Genomic DNA, 18,807 nt, shown 5'->3' with positions numbered 1-18,807 from the left:
AATAAAAAATATATTTTTTTTTTTCAATTTTATTTTTTATTGAGGATATTATAAACATATACAGCGTATGAAAAATTGCCAAAGCTTGAACATTACACACCTTGGAATATCGTTCACAGTAGTAGATAATGCATAATCAAGGAAATACAGATTCAAAGTATAATGGGCAAAAATAACGATATCCTCATTTTTATATATTTTGTATATGCCTCCTCTGAAAACAGTAGGCCACTCTTGGACCATGATTCATTTTCCTTTGCCTACGAAGTAGGCTCAATGGTGTCAGGGGGGGGGGGAGGAACAGGAGTAAAATCAAAGGGAGTGAGGCTTTAATAAAAAAAAAAAAAAAAGGAAATATAAGTTTAGGACCTGGTCAATAAAGGAATATAGCACCATTGGATCTGTATGGTAAAAGGCCTTATGTAATATCTCCCCTCTGGGGTTGTTATCGCCACTGGACACAGACGGGTAAGGGGTAGTGGATATGACCCGCTCTCAAATGGAGAGCGGGAAAGGATGAGGGGAGATACAGTCGGCAGGAAAATATAAGATCTATTATCCCTATAAACCATAAAACGGGATATTGTATTAGATAAAAACCTATGTACTAACGTAAGTAAAGCAAACACATACTTGAAAATGTCCCACGGGGCCAGAGAATAGTGTTTATGAGGCAGAAAAATAAATAATATAGCTACTGTCTTGTTCTAGGGGATGCAGTTTCCTGCGCTTACCAAGTAAGCCCAATGTGGGAGAGGGAGAGTAGGCTTGCACAGTAATATCAGTAGAGGCAATGTAGTCCGGTAAGTTAAGGGCCAGAATATAACCCATTAAGAGTGTTCCTTGTGCTATGGGTCTACATTAGACAGTAAGTGCTATACTCAGTTGAACCCCTCAATATATACAATTTGCCTTAAGTCCAGATCAGTAATAGGTATAAATAAGGAAAAAGTGGATCAAATAAAATAAGAGTCATCAGAATACATCTTATTGACCTTATATGAACAATAACAATAGTGTACAGGATCCTACCATATTATACCAGAAACATTTACAATTATATGAGGAGGTCATTATCATCTGTCATTTATCCCACAGGAACTGTATTCTCAACTGGGGCTACAAATTACTTCCAAAAAGGGTTACAGGAGTACTAGTGTAGATTAATATGTAACAGTGTCTATTAGGGCAGGAAGAGATTAAAAAAGTTTAGGGCTCCCTCCTAAAAATTATAGTTATGATCTAGGCTGCGCCATCTCGGCCGCTGACGGCACAGCAGGACAACCACTACCTATAGGAGTCTCAGCCTAGCTATGTTAGCCCTCTCTAATACTCCAAATGTGTATAAACATATTATCTATAGCGATATGCCAATAGGTATATTATAATACGACATATAGGATATGTAAATTAATACATAGAAACATAGATATTGACGGCAGATAAGAGCCATAGGCCCAGCAAGTCTGCCCGACCTTACCTAACAGTATAAACCTATCTAGTTCGTAGGATAGCCTTATGCTTGTCCCATGCATTTTTAAAGTCCCCCACAGTGTTTGTTGCTACTACCTCTTGATGAAGTTTATTCCATAAATCAATCACCCTTTCTGTAAAGAAGTGCTTCCTCAAATTACTCCTGAATCTACTACCCTTTAGCTTGAGCTCATGACCCCTTGTTCTTGAATTTTCCATTTTATGTAAAATACCCACAGCCTCAGTTTTACTAAACCTTTTAATGTACTTGAAAGTACATTAAGCTATACATAGAAAAATACACTCCCAATATCGACAGGAAAGGCGTAAAGGGAATAACAGAGGTATTATTAATAAGCAAACCATGTCGCATATCCTGCTAGGTTTAGGTGGAGGAGCCTTTCCATATATCTCAAGCTGTCTATAATGGTGAGCTAAGGATAATCATATTCCCCTTCTTTGAAGAGTATATAACCTGACAAACATAATATTTCTAGCCCATGAAGTTATATATAACTGAGTACAAACGTAACAACAGGGGAGTAACTGCTTAGAAATAAATTTAACTATTTGTTTAACTTTGTAACTTGTTGTGCCCTACATATTTCATGTCATCAGAACTGGTATCGTGACATACTAACACCAATGGGTGGACCTTCAACTTAGTTGTGGAGTATCGCATAATAAAAGGGCAGTTGCAGTAAACATAAGGACTACTTATATAAATAATATTTCAAACATATTGAGCCTGCTCCCAAACATATTATGATCTATTCTAGTTTGTGAGATTGAGCATGACAATACTGGTAGTATCTAGCAATAGTAATAGCTAAAACTATTGTGGTGTTCATTTTATAGAATTGCCAGAGACTGGTCAATGTCAGCTAGTAGAAAACCCAGTTGCATATAATTTCCTTCAGTGGTGAACGCAACTCTACCCTGACTGTCAGTATAATTTTACCTGAAATAAACCTAGCACTTACTATAATATGTATACACATGGTTATGAAAACCTAAATATAAAGAGTGTAGATTACCATGCGTCAGAGGTGTGTGCTGTACAAATAAATTGTGTCCCTGGTTTAGGAACCTCTCTACCCCTCACAGTACAATTATGGAAAAGAAAACCATGTATGTCATGCAACAAAACCTAGTATTATCAGACACGGTTATATCAATAGTCTCTATAATATAGTCCTGTGCTTGTCTCAAAATTCAACGTATCAATGCCAGCTTCATAACCACCTTAATGTCCATGTTACTGGGTAATATAGGTCCCAGAGAGAATGAATGGCGTGGGGTGCCATATTTTCTTTAACTCTATCCGACTCCTAAGCGTCCTCGTTGGGGCCTAATGTAAAGTGAGCAGGACATTGGTTGTAAAGTCTCTAATCTTGTAGGGCCGTGGATTGTGTGTGGGAGCTTCCCTTTACCACCAACCAGTTGCCACCGCTTTTCCAAAAACATAAGATCCACAACCTCTACCAACAATGTGTCAGCGTGGATAGCCGAAGGATGACTCACATCGCCATCTGAGAACCCGGCTTTGGTAACTTTAATCAGCGGCACCCCAGGACTTGTGCAGTTCTCTTCTAGTTCATCCTCGGACCACCGGAGAGAAGTCACCTCGATCGGACAGCTCAGAGCCGACTCTACGCATATCTCCCGGGAACTCAGTACAGAGCTCAAGGATGTAGAGCTCCGGTGGCAATCATCTGCTCCAATGTAGGTAGAAGAGTCAAATGTCTGTGAGGTCATTCCCTCAGCCCAGGTCAGCTGCAGCGCACCGGCCCCCTCATCTGCGCTATGTGGCACTAGGCTGTTTTCGTCCCAAACAGCCGTTGCGAATACAGATATTATCTCAGCCGTTAGGTTCTGCTCAATTCTCTGTAAGCAGAGTTCAAGACCATGTCGCACTTTCGTTCCCCACGTGGCCACCTCCGCCATCTTAAGAGCAGTACTCACGCTGCCCGATCTCAGTAAAAAGATTTGAAGCCAATCCTGACCTAGTAACAGCAATTTATCGACTCCTTCAGGTTGCAAAATATATATAGTTCCAAAATATGCAGGGTCATATCACTATAATGTCACATATTTAGGGAAAAATAGTCAAAAGTTGCCCATTAAAGAGGAGCTACATGAAGACCTGCTGCCTGCCGACACTTACCTTATCACACCCCTACCTTATCACACCCCCCTCTATTTAGTGTTCCTGCTCCGGAGGGTCGGGGCTCCGCTCCGGAGAAACTAAACCAGTTTTCAGCAGTGTTACTGGCAGATTGAGGGTTGATCAGGCGAACGGAGAGATACCGCTTCACCCTTGCTCAGTGCAGCCATGTGGGGCCTAGGTGAGCCTGAAGAGTATGGAGGGAGACGCTGGGGATGGCAAATACCATCAGGGGATAGTGATGATAACCAGGAGACCGAGGGATTCTCCAAGAAAATTTTTCCTTAATCCAGATCTGAAGCGTGCCATAGAGTGTCATGAACGGACGCCATCTTGGGCCTGCATCTCTTTTGCACAGTGAGCGAGATGCCAACACTTAGAAGCATAGATAATCCCCCCAGAGTGAGACCAGCCTCATTGTATTTACTACACCCAACACTGGGGACTGCTCTAAACCAGTCCTTTACACCTGTCTGACTAATTCAACAGTGGGAACAGCTGGCCACGTGGCCCAAAGGGGTAAGATAATTTCCTCACTTTTACACAACGCAACACCCAGATACCAGTTTCCACATTTTCTAATGCTAAAAGTTCCCTGATAGATATAAGGCACCCTGATAAGGTTAACTCTGGGGCCCCAGATTGATATTCATTTCAGCGACTTGGACTGCTATTCTGAGCACCTATTATAATTTGAGCTCTGAACCCCTACCACACCTTAACAAGAGCGAGTTATACCTGCCGGTATATCCATATAAGAGTCTTATTACTAGACCTGGGCATCAACTACTCTATCCATGTGCCTTCCTTGAGGCCGGAGAGGTTTCCCTTAGGGTATAGAAACCTCCTATAGAAAACATACAACCTAAGAGTACCTGTACTTGAATTTCACCATAGATTTATTATACCCCACCCCAGTAGTGCCTTTGGAGACTGCAATCCACATCCCAAGGGGGTCTGAGAGGTGTATATTGCAACAGTAAGTTGTGATTGTATAATATTAGGTCAAGCTTAAGTCATAGTGCTATTATTTATAAGCCTCTGGAAATACTGTAAACCGAATCTTAACTTACTCTCCAATTTAGTGATATTGATTAGGTGTATAATTCTGTTTGACCTGGTTTAATTGTAATTTAGAACTGTGCGTTTGCCTGGTGAGGGCCTTCTCTCACCTTCCCTTTCCAGCCCAGCTTGTCTGGGTTGGTCACCTCCCCTTCCCTTTTCCCCTTCCGTCAGATTGTATCCCGTTTCTTCCCCGAGGTGAGAGAGGACCATCAGTGGCACGTTGAGAGATATTTTTCTGCCTGGGAGCATTTTACTTTTGAGTATAAATTCAGGTACTGTCCAGACAAAGGATGAATTAATCTAAAAGGGTCGGCAGAGGCCATCCCCGCTCTTACTCTTATGCTAACTGTTGGTGGAACACCCATACAATAGACAGACAGCTATTGTTTTTTCTGTATCTTACTTTTACAGGGCCTGAAGGAACGAAAGAGGTTCTGTGTTTGAGTGACACTGGCTGCCACTAATTCTGGTAATAATGCCACATACAACGAGACGACATTCCAAGACTCCAGCAATTGTTAAGAAAACTGTGCTTGATCATTTCTCCCAGAGGACCAAAAATCCAGATCCCACTGGGAGATCCCTAAGTAATCAGGAATCTCAAGATGAGGGTTCCCAGTCCAGTGTACAGTCCACGGCCCACCTGCAGCACTATATCACAGAGAATACTATGCAAAAAATGTTGGCTGCAAAAACAAAGTCCATCACGGCTGAGATTCAACATAACTCGGCTGAGCTTAGAAAGGATAAAGCGGAGATAGATGATAGAGTTTATACGCTGGAGAGACAGCACAATGACTTAGCCACAGATCATTCGAACCTACTCTCGTACGCTGAGAATCTGGCTGAACAAATCACCCAACTGGAACTAAAACTGGCTGATGTAGAAGATAGAGCCAGGAGAAACAATGTCTGTTTTCGAGGCATCCCAGAGACTGTTTCGGCAGGTGATCTACAAGAATTTCTCAAGGGTCTTTTTGGGGCGCTATTGGGCCCTCTGGAGGGTACTTCACATACCATGGAGCGAGCCCACAGAGCTCTGAGACCTCAGACCATGCCATCAGATAGACCTAGAGATGTGATAGTATGTTTTCACAACTTCACCTTCAAGGATCACCTAATGCAAGTTGCCTTCAACAAACCGGCCTTACCGGACACGTACAAAGATATCCAACTATTACCAGACCTGTCTGCCCACACTCTGCAACAACGGAGATTATATGCACCCTTGACAATGCAGCTGAAGAAGACTAACATCAAGTATAGGTGGGGTTTTCCTACTAAGCGTATAATAACCAAAGACAACCAAAACGCAGAAGATGCGTTTCCTGGAGAAAACACGACATTGGCTCTGTGAAACCTAAGGGATCTGGCCAAAAGGCTCCGTTTCCCTACAGTATTTAATCCTCTGACATTATCTGAGAGGGAAAGCTGACATTCTCGTTTCACCAAACTATCTGTATAAGGGTATTTATCCTAAGGTACTGGTTGCAGGAAAGAGGTTTGTAAACTAGGTAAGTGTATGGGGGTTGAGGGAGAGGGGAAAATCTGTGCGGGGAATTTGGTGGAAGTAGTCCACCTATGTAGGACCCTAGTGTGGGCACCAATATTTTTTTTTGGGGGGGGGGAGTGGATGTGAACCAAAGATGCTGAGGCTAATATGCTCAGCCCCGCTCTCATATACAAGCACCCAAGTATAAACTAGTTACTTCTAATAACAATAACAACAGATACTGTGCAAAACAACATCAACATTAACATAAACTCAAATTTTCCTTACTAAAAGGGTAGATACTTTTCATGTCGGTAGGGCCTGAGGTCTTAGTGAGTGATCTTGTAGGCTGGATTTTTGGCGCTTCAGACTGTTGTTTAAGTGTCCATTCTAGCGCTGAGACCCTCAGTCTTGAGGGGGAGCTGCCTCCTGATGTGCTTGATCCATCTGTAGGCCCCAATTTGCCAAAAGGGTACTACCCAAGGCCTCCAGACAATTCTATCAGCCAATCGGAATTAAGGTAGGAAAAATCCTATTGGCTGATGCAATCAGCCAATAGGATTGAAGTACAATCCTATTGGCTGATCCAATCAGCCAATAGGATTGAGCTCGCATTCTATTGGCTGATAGGAACAGCCAATAGAATGCAGGCTCAGTCCTATTGGCTGATTGCATCAACCAATAGGATTTTTCCTACCTTAATTCCGATTGGCTGATAGAATTCTATCAGCCAATCGGAATTGAAGGGACGCCATCTTGAATGACGTCACTTAAAGGAACCTTCATTCGTCAGGAGTCATCGGATGAAGAGGATGCTCCGCGTCGGTTGTCTTGAAGATGGACCAGCTCTGCGCCGGATGGATGAAGATAGAAGATGCCGTCTGGATGAAGACTTCTGCCCGTCTGGAGGACCTCTTCTTCCCGGCTTGGATGAAGACTTCTGCCCGTCTGGAGGACCACTTCGCCCGGCTTCGTTGAGGACTTCGGCCCGGTTGGGTGAAGACTTCTCAAGGTAAGGTGATCTTTAAGGGGTTAGTGTTAGGTTTTATTAAGGGGGTATTGGGTGGGTTTTAGAGTAGGGTTGGGTGTGTGTGGGTGGTGGGTTTTAATGTTGAGGGGGTTTTGTACTTTTTTTCAGGTAAAAGAGCTGATTACTTTGGGGCAATGCCCCGCAAAAGGCCCTTTTAAGGGCTATTTGTAATTTAGTATAGGGTAGGGCTTTTTATTATTTTGGGGAGCTTTTTTTATTTTATTAGGGGGATTAGATTAGGTGTAATTAGTTTAAAAAAACTTGTAATTATTTTATTATTTTCTGTAATTTAGTGGGGGTTTTTCTTACTTTAGATAATAGTATTTAATTGTATTTAATTGTAGTTAATTTAGGGAATTAATTTAATTATAGTGTAGTGTTAGGTGTAATTGTAACTTAGGCTAGGTTTTATTTTACAGGTAAATTTGTCTTTATTTTAACTAGGTAGCTATTAAATAGTTAATAACTATTTAATAACTATTCTACTAGTTAAAATAAATACAAAGTTGCCTGTAAAATAAAAATAAACCCTGAGATAGCTACAATGTAACTATTAGTTATATTGTAGCTAGCTTATGGTTTATTTTATAGGTATTTAGTTTTAAATAGGAATTATTTAGTTAATTGTAGTAATTTTATTTAGATTTATTTAAATTATATTTAAGTTAGGGGGTGTTAGGGTTAGATTTAGATTTAGGGGTTAATACATTTAATATAGTGGCGGCGAAGTTGGGGGCGGGAGATTAGGGGTTAATAAATGTAGGTAGGTGTCGGCGATGTTAGGGACGGCAGATTAGGGGTTAATAAAATTTAACAAGTGTGTGCGAGGGGAAAGTGCGGCGGTTTAAGTGCGGCGGTTTAGGGGTTAATATATTTATTATAGTGGCGGCGATGTCCGATTCGGCAGATTAGGGGTTATAAATTTTATTTTAGTGTTTGCGATGTGGGGGGGGCCTCAGTTTAGGGGTTAATATGTAGTTTATGGGTGTTAGTGTACTTTTTAGCACTTTAGTTGAGTTTTATACTACAGCGTTAGCCCATAAAACTCTTAACTACTGACTTTAAAATGCGGTACCAGGCTTGACAGGAGAGAGTCTACCGCTCACTTTTTGGAAGACTTGTAATACCGGCGTTAGGCAAATCCCATTGAAAAAATAGGATACGCAATTGACGTAAGTGGATTTGCGGTATTTTCGAGTCTGGCCAAAAAAGTGAGCGGTACGCCTGTACCTGCAAGGCTCGTAATACCAGTGGGTGTTAAAAAGCTGTGTTGGGACCTCTCAACGCTGCTTTTTAAGGCTAACGCAAGACTCGTAATCTAGCAGTAAGAGAGTTAGAATACCTACAGCGCACATCTGACACCTTAGACATTGGAGATAAAATTAAAGAAGTTAGACACCATATTAGCCAGATTGAACTTAAAGGGACACTCAAGTCAAAATTAAACTTCATGATTCAGATAGAGCATGCAATTTTAAACAACTTTCCAATTTACTTCTATTAACAAAATGTGCACAGTCTTTTAATATTTACACTTTTTGAGTCACCAGCTCCTACTGAGCATGTGCAAAAATTCACAGCATATACGTATATGCATTTGTGATTGGCTGATGGCTGTCACATGATACAGAGGGAGGGGAAATAGACATAACTTTGCAATTTATTTTAACAAAAATCTACAACTCATTTAAAGTTCAGACTAAGTGCTATTGCATTGTCTTCTTATCATGCATTTGTTGATTATGCAAATTTACTATATTGACTGGTCCTTTAAGAAAACCCAATATAATATTTTTAAGTTGAAGCAAACCCTATACTCAAAGGGCAATAAAGCGGATACTATCCTGGCTAATAGATTGAGACAGTGCTTAGGGACCTCTAGGATCCACACAATTAAAAGTGGGACTCAAACCTTTGGGCTGCTCTCCCTAATAGGCCAACAATTTAGTGAATTTTACTCTGCACTCTATAACATACAGGACAAGGAGCCCATTAAACCAGTCCCCCCTAAGGCCATTAGCTCTTTCCTGAGCTCTCTGGAGCTACCTACCCTCAACACTGCGCAAAAAGAGTCCCTTTCTAGTCCCTTCTCGCTTCTAGAAATTAAATGTGTTATTAAAAGTCTAAAATCCTTCAAAGCCCCTAGCCCTGACTGATACACAGCAGTATTCTATAAAACTTACATGAAATCCTACCTCTTCTTCAGAAATTTTTTAACATGGCCAATACTGAAGGGGAATTTCAGAGAGAATTCATTGAAGCCTCTGTTATCGCAATTCCAAAACCAGATAAAGATCCCTTGTATTGTTCTAACTATAGGCCTATTTCTTTAATTAATATTGATGTTAAGATATACTCCGAGCTTATAGCTAATAGAATATCAAAACTGCTCCCCACCCTAATTAATCCTGACCAGGTGGTTTTTATCCCAAGGAGGGAAGGCCCAGACAACACTAGAAGACTGTTAAATATCCTGCTGGAAGCCAATAGACTAAATAAGCCTGTAGCGGTAATCTTTCTTGACGCCGAGAAGGCTTTTGATCGGGTGCGATGGGAATACCTATGGAGGGATTTGGAAACCTTCCAGTTTCCTGAACAAACGATTAGGGCCATCAGGGCACTTTATTCTAACCCCACGGCCTCCATATGTGATGATCTGCTGTAGCAGATATTGTTGCAGTGAAAATATTAAGTTTGTTTCTCTTTTCCTGAATATAGTCAAGCAATATGGTCTTAATAACCTGACTAGTCAGTAGTGAGAATTACTGTTATAGATTTAAGCGCAGAGTCTAAATCTGAATTGTCTTTCCAGATTAGATAGTATAAGTACATCAACAATACAAGTAATGATAAAGAACAGATCAGAATGAGATATGATCACACAGGTGATTAATGAGTTAACTTCAGACGAGATATAACTTCTGTTAATTATGAATCCTCTTCACGCACTCACACATACAACCTTAAAATATATACAAGTCCATTCACATATCCTTTCGTCAAGTATAGGCAAACTTTGAGATGATGATTTTAGATTCCTGAGGTAAGTAACATGGAATTAGGATACTTTTATATGCAGCGTTTTTGAGCGGAGAGAACTTGTACCTGACGACCGGTCCGGTCGGCGTCTTCAGTGTGAATGCGGCTTCCGGATTGCGGTAAGTAGTTCCGGCGGCTTCGTGATCCAAAAAGCAAGTTAAGTCCGTAAGAACAGACAGGTTGCAAGATGAAAAGTTTGTTACAACAAATGATAAGAGATAATGAATACCAGGGAGAAAGTAACAGTCCAATAATGAGTATATATTACGAGAGAAAAGTCAAGTAGCAAAATTAACTAGAGAAAAACAAAATCAATCTAGTAACATCAATTTCCAGACAAGGAATGCCTGACCCAAATGTGCTATAAATAGGGAGTAACCTGTTAAAGGCGGGATATACCTTAAAGGTATATCACACACTCCCCCCTTCAAGGTCTCCCCACATCAGCAATGGTTGGTTTCAAAGGGTATCGTTTGTGAAAAGACTGTATCAAACGTGGTGCATGGATCTCAGATTGTCTTTGCCATGAATTATCCTCAGGTCCAAAACCTCTCCACTTCAGAAGGTATTCCAGATGACGACCACGAATTCTTGAATCCAAAATCCTCTCAATTTCATATTCCTCCTGATCATCTATTTGAATAGCAGGGGGTTTAAGGTTTTCATCCTTATTTGTTGCTTTGTATGGTTTTATTAATGATACATGAAATGTGGGATGTATTTTATAGGAAGGTGGTAATACCAATCTGACAGTAGAAGGATTTACAATTTTGTCTATCACAAAAGGGCCAATAAATTGGTTTGCTAATTTCTTTGAAGGTACATGCACCTTTAGGTTTTTAATCGATAATAAAACTTTGTCACCAATTTTATATAGAGGACTAGGTCTATGATGCATGTCATAATACCGTTTCTGATAATTCTTGGCTTCCATGAGGTGAGTTTTAACCAACGCTAAACGTTCCTGTAGCTTACTTGAGTAGTCTTTGGCAACTGTTGAATTCACCTCAGTATTGGTAATCAATATGTTAGTTGGATGATATCCATAAGTTACATAGAAAGGAGTCATTTTTGTTGATGTTGAAATTGAGTTGTTATATGAAAACTCGGCCATAGGTAAATAATTAATCCAATCATCTTTAAGATGGGATACGTAACACCTTAGATATTGCTCTAAGGTTTGGTTTAATTTTTCTGTCATTCCATTAGTTTGTGGGTGAAATGCTGTTGAATACCTGGAGTTTATTTTCAACAACTTACATAAGGATCTCCAGAATGCTGAAGTAAATTGTGTACCCCTGTCTGTGATAATAGTTGTTGGAAGCCCATGTAACTTTACAATATGGTTTAGAAAAACATTGGCAGTGATGTAAGCGTTAGGTAAGCTTTTCAATGGTATAAAATGTCCCATTTTTGTTAAGTGATCTATCACTACTAATATTGTATTATATCGGTGTGATAAAGGTAAGTCTACAATGAAATCCATTAAAATTGTGGACCAAGGCCTATCAGGAACTGGCAGTGGGTTTAACAATCCAATTGGTCCCCTGTGATCAATTGTATTTCTAGCGCAAGTATCGCATGAAGTAACATATTGTTGGATGTCTTGATCCATTTGTGGCCACCAGAAACTTCTTCTTGTTTTTTCTATTGTTTTTTGTATGCCTGTATGTCCAGATAAGGGTTCGTCGTGAGTGTTTTTTAATACATGGGTTCTCATTACTTCCGGAACATATAACTTGTCTTTGTGATAATAAAGACCTGTTTTTGGGTTTTTAATACAATTCTTAGGATAATCATCCTCTTTCTGTATTACCTTTATTATTTCCTTCTCCAGAGGAGTTAGTACTCCAATGAATCTTTCAGCTGGTATAATTGGAACTATTTCATCATGATGTGATTCTTCTTGTATTCTAGATAGAGCGTCTGCCTTTACGTTCAAGTGTCCAGGTTTGTAAGTAATTATAAAATTGAATCTGTCCAAAAATAAAGACCATCTTACTTGTCGAGCAGACAAGGTTTTGCTTTTCTTTAAGTATTCTAAATTCTTGTGATCTGTGAACACTTTGAATGGTTTCTCAGTTCCTTCTAATAAATGCCTCCATTGTTCAAGAGAAGTTTTTATGGCTAATAACTCCTTATCTCCTATGCTATAGTTAATTTCGGCAGGAGAAAATCTTCTGGAGTAGTAACCAACTGGGTTCATCTCTGTCTGTTCCTTATTGTATTGTGAAAGGATGGCTCCAATTCCAGAACTGGAAGCGTCTACTTCAAGTACATATTGAAGATTGTTATCTGGTATGTGGAGTAGTGGAGCTTTAGAAAATTTTTCTTTTAAGGAATCAAAAGCTATCTGTGCCTGTTCTGTCCATTTATACCTTTGTTTCTTACTGGTTAGTTCAGTCAAAGGTTTAACGATGTTAGAAAAATTATCAATAAATTTTCTATAGTAATTCGCGAATCCGATAAATCTTTGCAGAGCTCGTATTGATTTTGGTATAGGCCATTGCAATATAGCGGATAATTTTTCGGGGTCCATTTGAATCCTGTTGGGTGTTATGATATAACCTAGGAACTTTATCTTCTTCACATGAAAAAGACATTTTTCTTGCTTTGCGTATAATTTATGCTCTTTTAATCTTGTTAAAACCCATCGAACATGTTTTTCATGTTCTTGTGGATTCTTTGAGTAAATAAGTATATCATCTAGATATACAATGACACAAACATCCAGTAAATCATAGAATATTTCATTAATGAAATGCTGAAAGGTCGCTGGGGCGTTGGTTAACCCAAATGGCATAACATTGTATTGATATAAACCGTATCTGGTCCTAAATGCAGTCTTCCACTCATCCCCTTTTTTGATCCTAATAAGGTTATACGCACCTTTCAGATCTAGCTTGGTGTAAATGTTTGCTCCTTTCAATCGCTCTATGAGCTCTGGAATCAATGGTAAAGGATATCTGTTTTTTATTGTAATGGCATTAAGAGCCCTGTAGTCAATTATAGGTCTTAACGATTTATCTTTATTTTTAACTAGAAACATGCCTGCTGCTGCTGGGGAAGTTGAATGAGAAATGAATCCCTTTCTTAAATTCTCATCCAAATATGTCCTCAGGAATTTTAGTTCTTCTTGTGATAGTGGATAAATTTTCCCATGTGGTATCTGTGACCCTGGAACAAGGTCTATAGGACAATCAAAACTCCTATGTGGGGGCAAATTTTCTGCTTCCTTTAGATTGAAAACCTCTGCCAAATCCTGATACAAACCTGGTATTCCTTCTTCAAGTGAAGCTATAACAGTATGAGGGTAACAAGTTTTATTGCAATAGGAAGAGGTTAGTGTAAGTTCTGAGTGTTTCCAGTTTATTACCGGATTATGTAGTTGTAACCATGTATACCCTAAGATTAAGTTATGTAATGCAATAGGTATTACATCAAATTTTATGTATTCTGTGTGACCTGTATTAGATTTAACTAGTAAAGGTACAGTATGATGTGTAATAGGACCTTTTTTAATCAAAGTTCCATCAATAGACTTAACATACACAGGTGTTTGCTTGCACACTAAGGGTATTTTATTTTTTTCAACAAACATAGAATCAATATAACTTCCTGATGCCCCGGAATCAATCAACGCCCTGGTTAGGATATTTTCCTGATCCCACTGTAAAGAGAGAGTTAATGTCAATTGTTTATCATCCGAGATATGACAAATGTGATTTGGGTCTTTATGCTTACCCTTCTTTTGTTTCTGAAGTATTGGACACTCAGATACAGAGTGCTCTTTGTTTGCACAGTATAAACACAATTTTTCTATCCTCCTCCTTATCTTTTCTTCATGAGTGAGAGGTCCTTTAATCGCTCCAATTTCCATAGGTGTTGAATATAATTGTGGTTTTTCTGAAGTTGAATTATAAGTGATGGTTCGCCTTGTTGATGAGTCATATGAGACCCTTTCAGCACGCCTTTCTCTAAGCCTTCTATCAATAGATGTACTTAATTTTATTAGAGCTGGTAAAGTATCTGGCAACTCCTGACGTGAAAGCTCATCTTTTAATGTTTCAGAAAGACCGAGCCTATACTGATTTTTAAGGCTAACCTGGTTCCATTGAGAATCTACTGCCCACATTTGGAAGTCAGTAGTATATTCCTCCACTGTATGCTTCCCTTGTTTAAGTGAGCGTAACTTGGATTCAGCTATTATCTGTGTGTCAGTATCTACATATAAGTTAGACATGGCTTGGAAAAATTCTTGTAATGAATCCAGTATGGGATCATTGTTCTCATAATATCTGTTTGCCCACGTTCTCTGAATTCATGTCTCTTGCCTGTAAAAGTTTGAGGGTATTGTATGTGGGGTTCTGGTATGTCAGGTTTAGCAGTTACATAGTCTTTGACTATAGTTTTTAGTGCTGCATTTTCTGCTTGAACCTCAGTTAACCCTCTTGCAAGATAATCTAATTTTTGTTGGATATTAGTAAACTGATTTTTTATTTCAGTTGGATCCATTGTATGAAAATCTATAACAGTATACAACTTAATTCACTGTAGTCTGGAAATTATGTGATGATCTGCTGTAGCAGATATTGTTGCAGTGAAAATATTAAGTTTGTTTCTCTTTTCCTGAATATAGTCAAGCAATATGGTCTTAATAACCTGACTAGTCAGTAGTGAGAATTACTGTTATAGATTTAAGCGCAGAGTCTAAATCTGAATTGTCTTTCCAGATTAGATAGTATAAGTACATCAACAATACAAGTAATGATAAAGAACAGATCAGAATGAGATATGATCACACAGGTGATTAATGAGTTAACTTCAGACGAGATATAACTTCTGTTAATTATGAATCCTCTTCACGCACTCACTCATACAACCTTAAAATATATACAAGTCCATTCACATATCCTTTCGTCAAGTATAGGCAAACTTTGAGATAATGATTTTAGATTCCTGAGGTAAGTAACATGGAATTAGGATACTTTTATATGCAGCGTTTTTGAGCGGAGAGAACTTGTACCTGACGACCGGTCCGGTCGGCGTCTTCAGTGTGAGTGCGGCTTCCGGATTGCGGTAAGTAGTTCCGGCGGCTTCGTGATCCAAAAAGCAAGTTAAGTCCGTAAGAACAGACAGGTTGCAAGATGAAAAGTTTGTTACAACAAATGATAAGAGATAATGAATACCAGGGAGAAAGTAACAGTCCAATAATGAGTATATATTACGAGAGAAAAGTCAAGTAGCAAAATTAACTAGAGAAAAACAAAATCACTCTAGTAACAGCAATTTCCAGACAAGGAATGCCTGACCCAAATGTGCTATAAATAGGGAGTAACCTGTTAAAGGCGGGATATACCTTAAAGGTATATCACACCATCTGAGGCCTGGGATTTAGGTCACCAATCTTCCCCATCTCTAATGGCACGCGGCAAGGTTGCCCTTTGTCCCCCTTGCTCTTTGAGCTGGCAATCGAGCCCTTAGCAGCTCAGATTAGGAAAGATAGTAACATGGAGGGTATAACTTTACACGGTACGACTCATAAGGTAGCGCTATTCGCGGATGATACTACAATCTTTTCATCCAATCCACTGCAAACCATTCCTAGATTGCTAGGGATTTTGGAGACATTCAGTAGTCTTTCCTTCTATAAACTGAATCAGAACAAAATGGAAATATACTTAAAAGGATTCCCCCCTGAACTACCAAAGCAATTGCATGACAAGTACAAATTTGTTGTCAAAGACACCTGTTTCACCCACCTAGGGGTCAAACTAGCAAGCGATCTCCCCACAATTATTAACCTTAATTACCGGCCCTTATTAGCCTAACTTCAAACTCTCAAACAAAAATGACACTTTAAATCTATCCCTTAGTTGGGGAGAATCACAGCCCTGAAAATAAGCTTCTTACCTAAACTGACTTATCTGTTTAGGTATCTACCGATTCGCATACCCAAGCATATGCTTCTGCAATTCCAGAGTAAATGCACTAGATACATTTGGCAGGGTAAATCCCAGCAGATAGCTCACAAAATTCTACAATACCCTAGAGTACATGGGGGGTGACCTCCCCCTCTATAATCAGGTATTTGAGGCGGCTATGCTGACCCATATTTCACAATGGGGCGTTACGAATCCTAACAGTAAATGGAGGGATTTAGAACAGGCATCTTTACCCTTTCACATCCCTCTTAGGGACCTTATTTGGACCCTCCCCCCCACTGCAGGAGAAATCTGGCAATTGGCAACCCCATCATAATGGAATGCCTTGCTATTTGGGAGCAGCTCAGGCACTACAAACAAATAGCTCCCCACCCCTCCCCCATTACTACCATATTAGGTCTCCTCACAGGCTTACCCAATTCGCACGCCACCACATGGATACGCTTAGGTTTGGAAAGGGTGGCAGATATGTGGTCTACTAACCAACAAGGTACCTTTATCACACTTGATCAAATTAAAAACATGGCGCCGTTACCACCCTTTATGATCTTTGAGTATACTAGGGTGATAAGCTTCCTGGCTGGGTGGGGCTTTAAACCCTCTTCTTCACGTCAACTTACCTTATGGGAAACTAGATGGCAACAGGGACTTAAGTTAGGGAAACCCATGTCCATACATTATAGCTTAATAGAAGGAGCGACACCAGTAGAAAAACCTAACAACATCATGAAGTGGGAACAGAAACTATATATATCTATCCCAACCAGGGGCATATTAAGGCATAGGCCAACGAGGCCGGTGCCTAGGGAGGCAGATTTAAGGGGCAGCAGAATTTTGAGTCCCTAGGGCCACACTACTGAACTCAGGGCCGGGTGGCTAAATCAACCAATTACAAATGACTTAAATGGCTGGCCCGGCTATTGTTATCCTTTGGGATTGTATGTGGATGCACATGTTGGGTTGACAGTGGAGGTGGAGTCTGGCCTGGACTGAGAGGGAATGCGGTATTCTTCATGGCTCCACCGCGTGATTGAGACTCACACAGACTACACAGTGCAGTGTGCACTACACCGTGACCACTGTGAAACAGCATATGCCTTTCTCCCTTCAATACATCTTCATTAGGCATTAAAATACTTAAACAGATTAGTCACTAAATACTTGTATATTTATTGTTTGTCTATCTGTCATACATGCAAAGAATAAGTATTTATTGCTGAATCTATACAACTATGTGACTTAAAACAGAACTGAAAATATGTTGTATGCATTTAATACATTCAGAAACAATACAAGTATATACTTTATTATGATTGTATCATGTGACTTTATCCCCTAGGATAAAATTCCTAAACCTATCATAACTACTGTTGTATTTTTTAAGTACTTTTAAAGGCCAGTTTGTATATTCATTACATATTTATCCAAGCAGATATTTTGCTTAAATAACTGTCAATCACCAAAGAAGATGTTTAAGGTTAAACAACTACCTACTGACAAACTATCATACAGTGAAGGATATTGTTTTCTGATATAAACACTTTAATCATCTGACTTGAAAAATAATGTCTTTTTATATATATATATATATATATATATATATATATATATATATATATATATATATATGTGTGTGTGTGTGTGTGTGTGTGTGTGACCAGAGTGAATGCAAACCCTGATGAACATCTACTTAAAAAGACATTTAAAAAAAAAAAAAATTTACACCCTGCCCCAAAAATATTATGTCTAAAAAAAGGCCTTAAACCTGGGGTGGGGTGGGGGGGCAGCAGAATTTTGAGTGCCTAGGGCAGCACAAAACCTAAATACGCCCCTGATCCCAACTAAAGACTGGCAAGACTGCTATTGACAAAGAAAGCTCTCTACTGTATCACAATTTATGAAACATATTTTAAAATTATTACACATTGATACTATGTCCCGGCCAGATTAGCTAACATGTTCCCCTCAACCACCCCAAATTGCTAGAGGAATTGTGACCACGTAGGTGACATGACACACATATGGTGGAGTTGCCCCAAGCTTAGGCCACTCTGGAACACTGCCTTTACTACTCTGTTTAGTCTGGGGAGCATTCTGAATAGGACCCCTGAGACAGCTCTACTCCATTTAGGCACATGCAAATTACCCAAACACCAAGGGTATCTCTGCATTTATCTCTTCTCAGCAATAAAACTTTCTATAGCTAGGACTTGGAAATACATGATTTGTAGATGATCCATTTCTATAGCCCACCTGGTAGTGTTTTTATAAAAATGTATAGTTTTTCTTATTTTTTAATAACATTGTGCTGATATTTAGACTCCTAACCAAATCCCATGTCAGATGTATACACGCGTTAACAGACTCCTGCAGGCCCCTGTTTATCTTATCTGTCTTTTCATATACAAATAAGAGGGGGATGTGGGGAGTGTCTGCTCTTTTTGTTTACCCAATCCCTTTCAGTGGGTATCCCAGACTACCTCATTAACAGTACTAAACTGGGAGATTCTAAATAAGTTTTTAAAAGGTTTTATACTGGATGTTTAGATCAGTATCTGTGCATATTCTTTATAGTAGTGTCTATTACATGCAGTTA

This window comes from Bombina bombina, chromosome 6, assembly GCF_027579735.1.
Source record: "Bombina bombina isolate aBomBom1 chromosome 6, aBomBom1.pri, whole genome shotgun sequence".
NCBI lineage: Eukaryota > Metazoa > Chordata > Amphibia > Anura > Bombinatoridae > Bombina > Bombina bombina.
This window is presented reverse-complemented; position numbering follows the sequence as displayed.